Consider the following 12299-nt stretch of genomic DNA (forward strand, 5'->3'; position numbering starts at 1 on the left):
GGGATAATTCACTACCAGCCATGTCCATGACAATGGGAAGACCCCTGCTGGAGGTACAGCGTCAGTACAAGCTGTAGGTTAAAAATATAAACGTTTAAAGATACAAGAAAAAAAACACATAAAAGTGTACATTTGTGGTTCCACCCTCACGATGCACGCACGATAAATATAGCGTGCGACAGCAAGAGGCCCAATCCCACTTTTACACCTGGATGCTCGCTCACGGAGGCAATTTAAACCGAGTGACATCCCTGGAAACCTTCACCAGCCACTTGCCTTTATGAGCCCATACCCAGGGCCTAAAAGCTACAACTCCGAGCCTCTAGAGTCTTCACTATTCAGTATGGTCAGGCCCAGCCTATAGCACCTACAGGCACAAAGACGATGCCATGTTTACATCCTGTGTGCAGGTGACAGGAAGGACCTGTACCAGTTTGTATTAGGAGAAAAAAATGCAGACTTGGAAACCTTGTGTGATTAGAACGAGCCTCATCCCCATCCTTCCCGCTTGCCGTACTTTGCACACATGACGTTTGTGGCTCCCATCAGTGTCCCAGATCAAAGCACTGATCTCATCTAGAGCAACAGCACCACTGACAGTGAGGGGACCTGGGGCATTAGCATATTCTATGATGGCGCCCGGCTTTTCAAGCCGTTGCCTCGGCTGCAGCTCTGGGTGTGCCGCGCTGTGGCTTTGCAACTGTAATTTCCCTCTCTCACTCATTAAAAAAAGCCCACTGTTCTCCTATTAATTCGCAGACACACTGATCTGTTTGAATGGCTAGGATGGGTGTGTGTGTGTGTGTAGGAGGAGGGAGGTGGAGGAGGGCAATGGCTCAGCGCATTTGCATTTATGTTTAATTTATAACCTTCAGGGGCCCCCTGATGCAGCAAGATTGAAACAATAACTCCAGACAAACACGGGGAAGAGAGGAGGAGGAGCTGGAGGAGGGTGGATGGAATTAAAAATATACAGATCTGGGATGGTATGTGCTTTGAATGTGTGTGTTTGAGCATGTGTGTGTGTGTGTGTGTGTGTGGGTGGAGAAGGATGCTGCTGCTGTCTCTGCACGATATGCATACATTTTTGCAAGTATTCGTTGGTGCATCTGCATCGCACACACACTCAGGCTCTCTGACAGAGAGACAGAGGTCTCCAATCCACGGGGGGATAACATGCCACGGTGAGTGTCTGTCAGGAGGAGAGCTGGAGCCTGTTCTGGGCGAGTCTGCAGGGATCTCCCCCTTAGCAGCACAGAGCAGCACAGCACAGCAGCACAAGCCTGGCCAAGCACAGAAAGTGGGTCAGCCCGAAACGCACGCATGCACGTATGCACAGACACACAAACACACACGCACGGCTAAGATAGATGCAGCCCTGGTGTCACGCTGTGGGTGTATTTGAAAGAAACAGAGTGCAGAGAGAGAATGCACACATAATGTTTGTGCAGATCAGAGCGACTGCCGTGGTATATTTTGCATTAGCGATGTGGAGATGGGCGCCGCGTTTAAGACGAGGGGTAGATGGCTAAGGAGTAAAGGGGGGTGGGGGGTGCAGCTGAGACAAAAAGCCAGCCAGCCATTGTGAGCACACCCTATGGAAGTGCATCAAATTGATCCATAGCCTTTTCATTTCAGGCTTGGGTAAATAACAGAATTTGCATTGATCATTCTGCAAAACCAGGCAACGACGGGCTTGGGAGCGTACGGCATGTGTGTGTGTGTGTGTGTGTGTGTTGGTGTGGCCGCTAACAAAACACATTCCTTTCAGCTCCTTGCGGAGTCGAGGGCCTCACCAGAGCCCTACAAACAGCTATGATGGATAAAATGTTTTCAACAACACTTCAGAGGAGTGGATGCTATTGTGTCCGCCTGTATACTGAAACACAGAATCATAGAATTCCCAGGACACCGCATGCTCTATTTATGTGTTATGAAAAACATGACTCAAAAGAAAACGGAAAACAGCCATGCTCTACTTTCACTGTCAGCTATCATGTGAAGTGTGAAGAGGAGGAAGCGGATGAGAGCGAGATAGAGACGGGGAAAGGAGAGTAGAAGAGAGTGATTTTCTTCATCCGCAGATCCTATCCTGATGGTGACAGGGGACTGGGCTCTCAGAAACACACCCCCACTTTCTCCCCCTCCAGTACCTCTATCCCCCACTCCCCCCCTCTGATGCCTGTCACTGCTACTCTCTCCCTCCCTTCTTCTGACTGGAGGAGTGTGTGAAGTGTCCCCCGAGAGGCACCGACTCAAAGACGGTATTTACAAGATCCACACTGAGCCCACTTTTAACTGCCTGTGAAGAACTTCTCCCGCCGCCTTTGATGTGCCAACCTAATGGGGAAGAGCTTGCCGGCAGTCATTGCATATGTTAGCGAGGCAAAGTGAGCTAATCCGCTAGCATTGCAAGGTAGATTTCAAGCTGCTTGTAGTAACGCTGAATGCTGTATAGTTTTGGTGCATTGCTGCCCCGAAAAAAGAAAAATCTCCACTGGCAAACAGACCCTGACAGGATGTGTGAGCTTTTAAAGAAGGAGCAAAAGGCAAACACTTTGCCTGTTCATAGTGCGTTTAGCACATCCTGACTCGAGGATAAATGTACAAGGTTACTGTAATTTCACTAGCACGGCCTACAGTTAAACTTTACGCTGTTTGAGTCACCTCCATTTGGTATTTGTGTCAAAGTGTGTACATGTGCTTTCTCTAATGGCCAGCAGGGGGCGACTCATGTGGTTGACTGTAAAGAAGTGCATCTCATTTTCTCATTTCAAGAATGATGTTTTGGTAGCATGTAGGGTAAAACATTTAAACCACAAAGAAGCGTATGATTTCTCAGCCAGACAAGGGTCCAGGATGAGCTGGGGGGAGACTCACAGACTTCCCTCCTTTATGCTCATGAGCTCTAGAGACTCAGAGATGGACTCCGAGCAGAGCCACACTGAAAGGAGACGACCGAGATGTGCGGGCGTCCGACTAGGACGCCTCCCGAGTAGCTCCTAGGTGAGGTGTTTTGGACACGTCTTGCCGGGAGGAGGCGCTGGGGCAGACACGGGACTCAGTGGACAGATTTTATCTCTCGGCTAGCTTGGCAGTGACTCAGTGTCCAAATGTGGGGACGTTCGGGATGCTGCTGACGGTGGAGGTGATCTGACTACAGGCATAGTGATGATCATATTCTTCTACATGTACATAGTTGATGCCTTGGGTCACACGGGTTCAAGCGGGGAGACTGAGAGCGTACTCTGTGTTCACTGCAAGCCACGTCCGTGACAATAGGACAGTGGGTGTGGACTCGGTGTCCACTCGGATGAGCTGGAAGAGATCACTGGGAAAAGGAAATCTGTGCTTCTCTGGTGAGACTGCTGTCCCTGTGACCCAAATGGCACAGCTCCCCTGTGACTGACACTTTCTACTGTATGACTGTGCACCGGCAATAGTGAAAATGACCAAAGGAACAACTCAAAAACACGGCTGACCATAAAACAGTGGTCGACATCCTGCTGGCTACGCTCATGTTCTGTTTGATATGATGTGATATCGTTTGGAGAGACAAGGACTGGATTGGAAATGAGTATTTCAGAGGGACAGATCAGGCTGAGCGGTTTGGACATGCACAGAGGACAAAGGATGATGAGGACGGAGCTGCCAGGCAGGAGGAAAAGAGGAAGACCTCAGAGGTTCATGGATGTAGAGAAGGGGGACATGCAGAGGGTTGGCGGGATCGGGAGCAGGCAAAAGATGAAGAAGATGATGATTTTTACCGAGGTGGTAGAAATGTTTCTGCCTCCTTCTGCTAATTGAAAGTTTAAAGGCCATGTGACACTTTTGGGGCCTCGTTTGCTGAGTTAACCACAATTGCACACACATGCACACAGCAGCAAATATCCAAAGGTAAAACACAGATGCTCATCCAACTTAGTTTTACCTTTAACAACGGCAGAGAGAAGGAAGGCTTTCATAACAAACAAAGGCATTTGGAACGATTTTGAATTAGGCTAATTAGGTTTGTGTTTTGTTTGTTGTTCAGGAGGCATGATCAAAGTGATATTTCAGCAATTTGTGTCAGCTCGGGAGAAGGGGGGGAAGAGTTTGGAGAATTCTGCCTATTAATCTCCTCAGGTTCGGCGCTCGGTGAGTTAGGGACGGTAATCAAAACAAGAGAATTATGAATAATGAAAAGCGTTGATCAGAAAATGAAACAAAACTGTAGATTTGTGCTTTATTATAAGAAAATTGGACTCTACCATTTTCCCCATTTTCCTGTTTCCAGCCCCTAAAAGGAGGGGGTGTCACAGTTTCAATGCATGCCAAATCCTCCGTGCTCAGTCTGAGGGGAAGAAGAAAAATCAAAGAGATATGGATGACTTGACCCAGGAGCTCAAAGTCTGAGAGCAACCGGCTGTTTTGATCTTATCTAATATTTATGAATAACTTCCTTGATATTTCCTTCACTCCATGAAGCCGTCCGCTTTTACACTGTTACACAATGATGTCTTAGAGGGGCAATGACGGAGATCAGACGGGGCCCCGGCTCAGAATACTGAGCGCGCTCTCTCAATAGCCTGGGAGGAAACGCAGCAGCGAGCTATCTTACACTCTGTGATTAAAATACAAGCTCCACTAGACTGCGGCGTGTGTTGTGATGGTATTTGTGTCTCTGTCAACGAAGGCTAGGCACAGAGAGGGGAAAACGCCGTCGCCATTTGAGCATGAATATGAGCGTCTCCGTGTTCGTGCGCGCGACTGCGTCCTTTGCGTGTCTGCCCCTACATATGTACGGGTACGATTCTGCAGTGGGCCTGCCCGCGCTTTTCAGAGACGCAGCTGCCATGGAACCATTCAAGGCTGTTTGGATCGGTAATGGCCTCTGATGCTTTTCACTATCTCTTCACAAAAGTCAAGTGTTCTCAACGTGTTATTTGCCCAAAGTGGCCTTGTTCCAAGACTCTATTGTTAGCCTAATGGAGGCGAGACGACACCAAGACTCTAATTACGGACACCGACGATCAGCCCTGATAATATTGAGAGTAAAGTGGGTAATTTGTGGCTGTTGTGTTGAAGGCTTGAAGGGAGGGGGCGGCGAGGAGGAGAAGGAAGGTGGGGAAGTTGTTTCCTCGTGTCATCACCCCGTCGTCCGTCACCCAATTATTCCCCCCACGAGCAGAGAGTGGAGATGTGGGCACAGCAGGAGAATATTAATGGGATGTGTGACATTACGGTTCCTGCCCATTCAAAAGAAATGTTCTCTTACATTATGGGCCATCAACAGGTGATTTCTCACCGCTCGCTGAGCTTCGTGGAAGTATATCCCTGTTTCATAAAGCGCCGGCACGCCGCAGCTGTGCTCGTCCGTCTTATTAAACACAGATATTACAGTGGGCCTGCTTTTATAGATCCCCGAGCTGGCAGCGTAGATAACCTTACATCCACCTGAGAGATTAGACGTCAATAATAAAAAGTCACGTGCCCCCAACTTTGGCCTTTAGCTCAAGTGCGGCCCGAGGTAAACACCCCATCAGCGCCTGCAACGGCAAGACAGGCACCAAAGCAACTCAGCAAGCCTGTGCCTATTCTGTCAACACCCAAAATCAAAGCCCCTCTCCCTTGAGTGATCTGTCCAAACAATTAAAATGGAACCTCTTTGTACCATCACACTTAACATGTCAGACAGAAAAATGAAAGGAGCCTCGTGTACTGGAGCCGCGTGCCGTCACGCCTCCTGTGACAAGCCCCACGGAGAGAGCGGCACGCCACAGGACTGACAGCACTGTTCAAATTTTAAATATGTTTTGACACAAAATCAAAAGTTGCTCACCATTACGGGGGAGAGATTCCCCCTTTTCTGTGTGATCACTTATTAGACCCCTAGGTGAACGAGGCAGAAATACTGACACCTGAATATTCTCTTTGCGCTTTCTTTGACATCTTGGAGCAGGTCTGGGGATCGTTTCTCATTGTGAGATATCGTTTCGTAGTGAGATTGAAGCTCTGATCTCTCCACATCTGAGGCTCACCGAAAGCCACCAGTGATCAGTGAGGATTCCTGCCTGAGTTGCTCGGTTTTATCTGCCTTCTGCTGTCCAAAGCCAGGTTTGCTGCTGTTCCATCTCTGATTATTATAATACAGAGGACTTGACAGCTTTTGTGCAGCAGCTCTGACAGCCAACGCCGGGTTGTGTCTAGGAACCTGAAAATACGCAGAAGAAGAATCGCTAGGCTTTCTCTGCCTGCTCCAAAGCCAATCGGCTTGATGAATTTGATCCCAGAAGCGCACCGAGTGGACGAGAACTAATCAGCCGGCCAATCCCATCAATCGAACGAGCTGCCATCTGACATTTTCTTGTCATGTGACAATGGCGAATAATACATTTTCCTTTCACATTAATGAGCTCGAGTGGCTTTAAACATAATGGAAAGCGAGACTGTTTCACGGGTCTCGCCGTACTCTACGCATAATCCTGAAGATGAAATTCCTAATCTCCTTCCAAACAGGGAAGAGGTTTTTAAAGCAAGACCCCAATTATGCCCAGCCACAAATTAGCATGTTTAATGCAGCAAAATGTTTTAATAAAGAATAAAAGCAAAGCAGCAGAAAACAAAAGCCAACTGGGTAATAAGATTATCTCTGCCAGGCGCCCAGTGCACATCATTGTAGTTCACACAAACGGAAGAGATTATAAGTCACATTGAAAACAGCCTAATCCGTGAAAGACTCCCGATATGATTACTTTCTATTACGTTTGGTGACTGAGTGCCATGGATTTATCTCAAATCCTGAGGAGTCTTTAAAGTACAGTTGGACATAAAGGCAAAGAGCCAGTTGAAGATTAGTCGAATCCATCTGCGATAAGCTTCGGCAGTTTGGCCACAAACAGAGATAAACACCAATCTGAAGACCAGATGATGTAATACGCATTGGACAGCTATAGATTATCCCCGCAGATCGCAAATTTACATAATGTATCAAAGACGCCGGCGAGTTCCAAAAACCCAAAATGCATCATTTCTGTCGGAGCGGCGACTTAAACGCTGCCGTTTGGTTTATCGCCGTCTCCTCGGTCTCTGCCACAGGTGTGCATCCGCCGCGTCCCGTCTCTGCCGGAGTCGTTATCTGACCTCCTCTTAGTTCCCGACAAGGTCAAACATCTCTTCTTAGGGAGAACCAGGCCTCGTCTGTTGCCGGAGAAGTATCCAAGTCGTACGTGGTGAAGGTCAGGGGCTGCATAATGAACTGGAAAATGTCACTTATATTACTCCCCATTTAAACAGCGGATTTTCCAGCACCAGGAACAAGGGTGATATTTACCCTTTTTCCTGCACAGGCCCGGAGCAAAGAGCCCTCTTAATCCAGCTCGGGGTGTGAAATTGAGTCGTATGTGTGAGGGAATGTGATTTCCTGCTCCCAGAGTTTAGTCTGTTACACCCCAACCCAGCTGCCTTGTGCATTACAACTACACGTGGCTGCTAAAATACAGAAGTGACGGCGCTGACCTTATGATGGAAAATAACAGCTAAATACGATAATAAATGTATGATTGATATTTGTCTGATGCCAAAATATATGCCCGCTGCGGTGACGGAGCAAATCCTAATTATTAGACTGATTATTCACATTTCCCAGCACATTTACGCAGCGACAGGAATGTCAACGCCTGCATAAATTAGCGTGAGAATAAAACAAGAGAGGCGACAAGGCAGGGATGACGAAAGGGCATCCAAAGGAGAATGTTAATAATGATTCCTCTAAAACAATTTCCATTAATTATCAGCCTTCTCGCCAGGGAGTAATATCTACATGCCCGAGGCAGGTTTAAATTGCATAGTCTGCCTAAGAAAAGAGACAAAGACTCCCCAGTGTCCAGCTACTCTCATCCGAACAGGAAGGCTTGAGGAACGCCCAGGAGACAGCGCCACAAAAGCAGAAGCTAAGCTATTAGCACAGCGTCACGTCGGCAGCTGGATCTACCCGATGCTCTTTGTGTTGAACGATGCTGCGCAACAACAAACGGGAGACATGAACGGGCTAGTTTTCACTTGATGATCACGCACACGCCACCTGAAGTGGACAGCACTGCCAGATTGCTGCTGAGTCTGAGCTGCCCGCTGCACAGCTAACAGACAATGTCAAAGGTAGGACGTGAATAATACCATCATTTCATATTCCGACTCCCTGCCAAGGAACGTGTCACTCGGACACCAGGTCACATACCCAGGCAGCATGTGAAGGCAGAGGTGGGGCCGCGAGCTTTTCCGAGAGGAGAGGGAAGGCGGCCAGCTAATGTCACGCACGCTGGCGTCGGGGATCTTCTCGGCCCTCCCCCCCTGACAGTTATTCTACAGCCAAGCTGGCATCTCGCCTCTCTTCGCGGCCTACGTGAACCTGCTTTGCTCGGTGACACCGGGCGTGTCTCCTGGGTACGGGCACACCTGGCAGACTGTCAGCGGGCACAGGTTTTAAGAGAGGGCAAAGAGGGCAAGGCAGGGAGGGGCGGGCGCTCTGGGATATCTTCAGGCAAGAAACGACAGCGCGTAATAAACTCGGAGAGCGAGTCAGCCTTCGCTGCAAGCCTGCGACTGATGTGACACACAGTAAATACTGATTTTATCCCAAGTTACAGACACTGGTGCTTTTAAAGCACCATGCTACAGATCATAACTGTTTAAAAAAAGAATTCAAGGATCTTTTTAGCTTGTCATTAGAAAAAAATGAACACCAGCATGTTAGAAATCGACACGAGAATCAGAGTTTTCACACTGATATGAAAACAGTGGATGACAAAAAGATCTCGACTGACGGAACACAGCTTAAATATGAAAAGCTCATTTCTTAAATACATTTACAAATATGCAAAGAAAACAGAGCTGAAGCAGCACACATAACGAAAGCCAACGTTCCTCTCGTTAGAACCTTTCTGATGTCCCAACGCCCGCCGCTCTGAGAGGCCGGACGTCTCAACGGCTGCCCACTGGCCTGTCCGTCAGAGGGCTCACTGGGGAGAGTGTGTGCGTGAGCTTCAAAGCGTGCATGTGTGTGTTGATTAATATCGGGAGGGCAGGGCAGTGCTCAGGCTGTCGGTGAGAGCGAGAGAGGACAGTTCTGTTCACTGCCGCCCAGGGAAAAGTCTGCTGGCGGAGGGGGTAATGAGCCAGAAACAGGCTGAGAGGAGAGGAAGAGGCACAAGGACAGGCCGGCACACTCCACCACCGACCTCACACATGCACCCTTCACTCAATCTCTGCCTCTGCCATCCCTTACAGCCCCCCCTCCAGGAAGCCAAGCACCATCAAGGCTCCTCTCATTTTCTCCTTCTCATTTCACCTTCCTTCCTTCCTTCCCTTTCTGTTCTGCTCTACGTCACACTCCACCTTGAAAAACACATTTGTATGTTTCTGCATGCACACGGTCACAGGTTAAGCATACACGCATCCTTGCACTCTTTTTCACGTGGGCCGTCCCCATTGTGCAAGGTCACTGTGGACATGACAATACATCCAATTACTGTGAACGAGGCAGCGGGTCATAAGGTTACGTGGATTAAAAACACCGAAAAGGCTTTTAAAGGGTTTCTTATTTTGCAGTCCCCCCGAATTCTAATCATTTTGTTAAAATCCTTTCAGTAGGAAATGTTAGTGGTTTATATACAAATGTTATTGAGCTTTTTGTAGTGGATATTTTTGTTTTTATCCAAATATATAAAATCTTTCATTCATGCATCCATGTGCACATTTTATGAACTGCTTACCCACCTCAGGGTCGTTCTGCAACCTGAGCCTGTCCTCACTATCAGTGGGTGATAGGCGGGATGAACCCCGGGCAGCTCGCCAGGCCATCACAGGCCCGTACAACAAACATCATTTGATTTCTTATCCGGTCGTTAAGTGATGACGTGATGAATCCTACTTCCGGGCCTAAAGTAGTCTGCGTTTAATATGGCTTTTGTGTTGTTAACATGTTTAATGTTTTGTATTTTCTTCTATTTAATCTCAAAAAGCTCCTAAAACAGTCAGTGATCACTGTTGACCTCCCTCGGCTTTTATTACCGCTAATCATTTATTTAAGCTCAGTTTTTAAAACCTTACGATGTAACTACAGCACAGCCCATGCAGCAGTATATGAATGACTCACCTCGTATTGTGGATGGATTATCTCAGTTGTTCTCCTGGCTGAAGTTTGGTCCTTTTACAGCATCCTGCCATGCGATTACATTTGTTCCCGACCACCGAGAACACTCACGTTAACTTTTATCGAGTGGGAAAACGGTTAGCTTGTTTATATTATGCTAACATAGCTGTGTCGCTAGCGGTCACGTAGCACATCATTATATACCAGCTAGCCAAACTTCAGTAACCCTACAAACGTCACTGCTGTTTAGTTTTCTGTCTTCATTTATGTTGGAAGTGATAGCAGAGCTGTACGTTTTAATTTGTTTCTAAAACCCCGCAGTCAGGACATGCTGTCACAGGCTGGGTCTTTGACCCAGCGCTCTGAGTTCATTTTGTAATTGTCTCATTTTAGATATGTGATTAGTTTGTGTCATTCCTATTTAGCTTTAGTTAAGGAAAGGCAGTTATTATTTATTGTTTCCTTGGTTTCTATGTTTGAGTTCTTGTATCGTTCATCACGTGTTAGGTCTGTTAAGCTTGTGTTGTCATGTCTAGTTTCAGTGTTTCCTGTTTTATTTTGAAGGAGTCGTGTGTTCTTTGTTCATTGTATTCAGTTTCACTTCCCCTGTCCTGTCATTAGGTTCATGTCAGTCAGCTGTTCCTCCATGTGTTCCCACTTCCCCTAATCACCTCCTGTGTATTTAAGTTCTGTGTTTTCAGTGTGTCATTGTCAGATCGTCTGCCTTGTTTGCAAGCCAAGAAGTTGTGTCAAGTTTCCTCATGTTCCTGTTGTAGGTTTTTAAGTTAATTTAGCTCACCCAGTTTAGTTTATTGTTAGCCTTGCATTTTGCCTTTTGTTTACAGTTATTTTGCCAGCCTCAATAAATGGCTCGTTTTCTGTTATTCAAGTCTTGTTTCACATTTTGTTTCCGTCTGCATTTGGGTCCACCCTTCACTCTACACACAGTCAGCCCTGCTGATTGTGACAGAACGACCTGACAATGACACACTGAAAACACAGGACTTAAATACACAGGAGGTGATTAGGGGAAGTGGGAACACATGGAGGAACAGCTGACTGACATGAACCTAATGACAGGACAGGGGAAGTGAAACTAAATGCAATGAATAAAGAACACACGACTCCTTCAAAATAAAACTGTAGTCAGCAGTGCTCAGTGTTTGATTGTATGGTAACTACCATCACTATGATGTTAGCGGTTTAGCACACCGTGAACATGGAAACATCAGAAAGTCTAAACTGTGACTGGCTGTTTGTCTCTCTGTTAGCCCTGCAATAGACGGTCGACCTGTCCAGATGCACCCCGGCGCTCTCCTAGTGACAGGTGGGATAGGCCCCATCGCCCCCCTGGACTGTGACTCGGATAAGCTATTAGGGAAACGAAAAAATGAATATTTGTTGGGTCACCTTAAACGTCACTCTCAATGAATGATACTCTTACTCAGCGTCTTCTGGATGTGCAAGACGGCAACATACTCACGATGTGAAAATACAGCACGGCACTGTTGTGTTTATGCCTTCTTGTACTACCCCCAAGTGGCCAAAAACCGGATTAATGCAGGTTTCATCCATCTATTTCTCTTATCCCCTCTCGCCACAGGGCGAGTGAGAGGCTACACCAACATGCAGGTTTCAGCTTTGGCCAAATTTAATCCAAATCAAAGCCCCAAAACAGGAGCAATACTTCACCATTACATGAAAAAATAATGTTTTGATAGCAAGTAAATCTCTCTGACCACATAAGCACTCAGACAGTGCTCATAACAGCGCCAGCCTCAGAGAGGTAGGCCATAAAAACACACAACCACAGGACAAAATGGGCCAGCGTGTGCCTTTTCACGGTGGCCGGAGGATGATGAGGTAAACAAGAGACCACGGGTGGAGATTAAGAATAGACGGTCGGTGTTATGGCCGGGTCACGGTGTCAGGGGCTGCTCGTCCTGTCGAGGAATATTACTCTCCGATGCATTTGTGTGCTGCGTGCTTTCTGGGTGCAGGATCGAGCTGTGTGGGAGAGAGGACACATCCACTAAGACTTATGAGGGAAAGCTGGGCACAGAGGGTGAGGGGCAGGAAATAACATGAGCAATTTCATAAATGGAAGGGAGAGGCTGTGACTTCCTAAATCGTCTGTGAAAGACAGGGGGAGGGAGCGGCGAGGCAGGGG

The 12299-nt window shown here is 47.4% G+C and overlaps 1 protein-coding gene across 1 annotated transcript in view; it reads right to left on the reverse strand.

Annotated features, from left to right (window-relative positions):
• The window catches only part of LOC147306597 (AT-rich interactive domain-containing protein 1B-like), a 190671-nt gene that overhangs the window by 160234 nt on the left and 18138 nt on the right, over positions 1-12299 (reverse strand). The window lies entirely within an intron of this gene.

The sequence above is a fragment of the Aulonocara sp. 'chitande type north' Nkhata Bay genome, linkage group LG19 (genome assembly GCF_057382095.1).
Source record: "Aulonocara sp. 'chitande type north' Nkhata Bay isolate Kocher_YH1m ecotype deep benthic linkage group LG19, A_spYH_male_GT1.1, whole genome shotgun sequence".
Taxonomy (NCBI): Eukaryota; Metazoa; Chordata; class Actinopteri; order Cichliformes; family Cichlidae; genus Aulonocara; species Aulonocara sp. 'chitande type north' Nkhata Bay.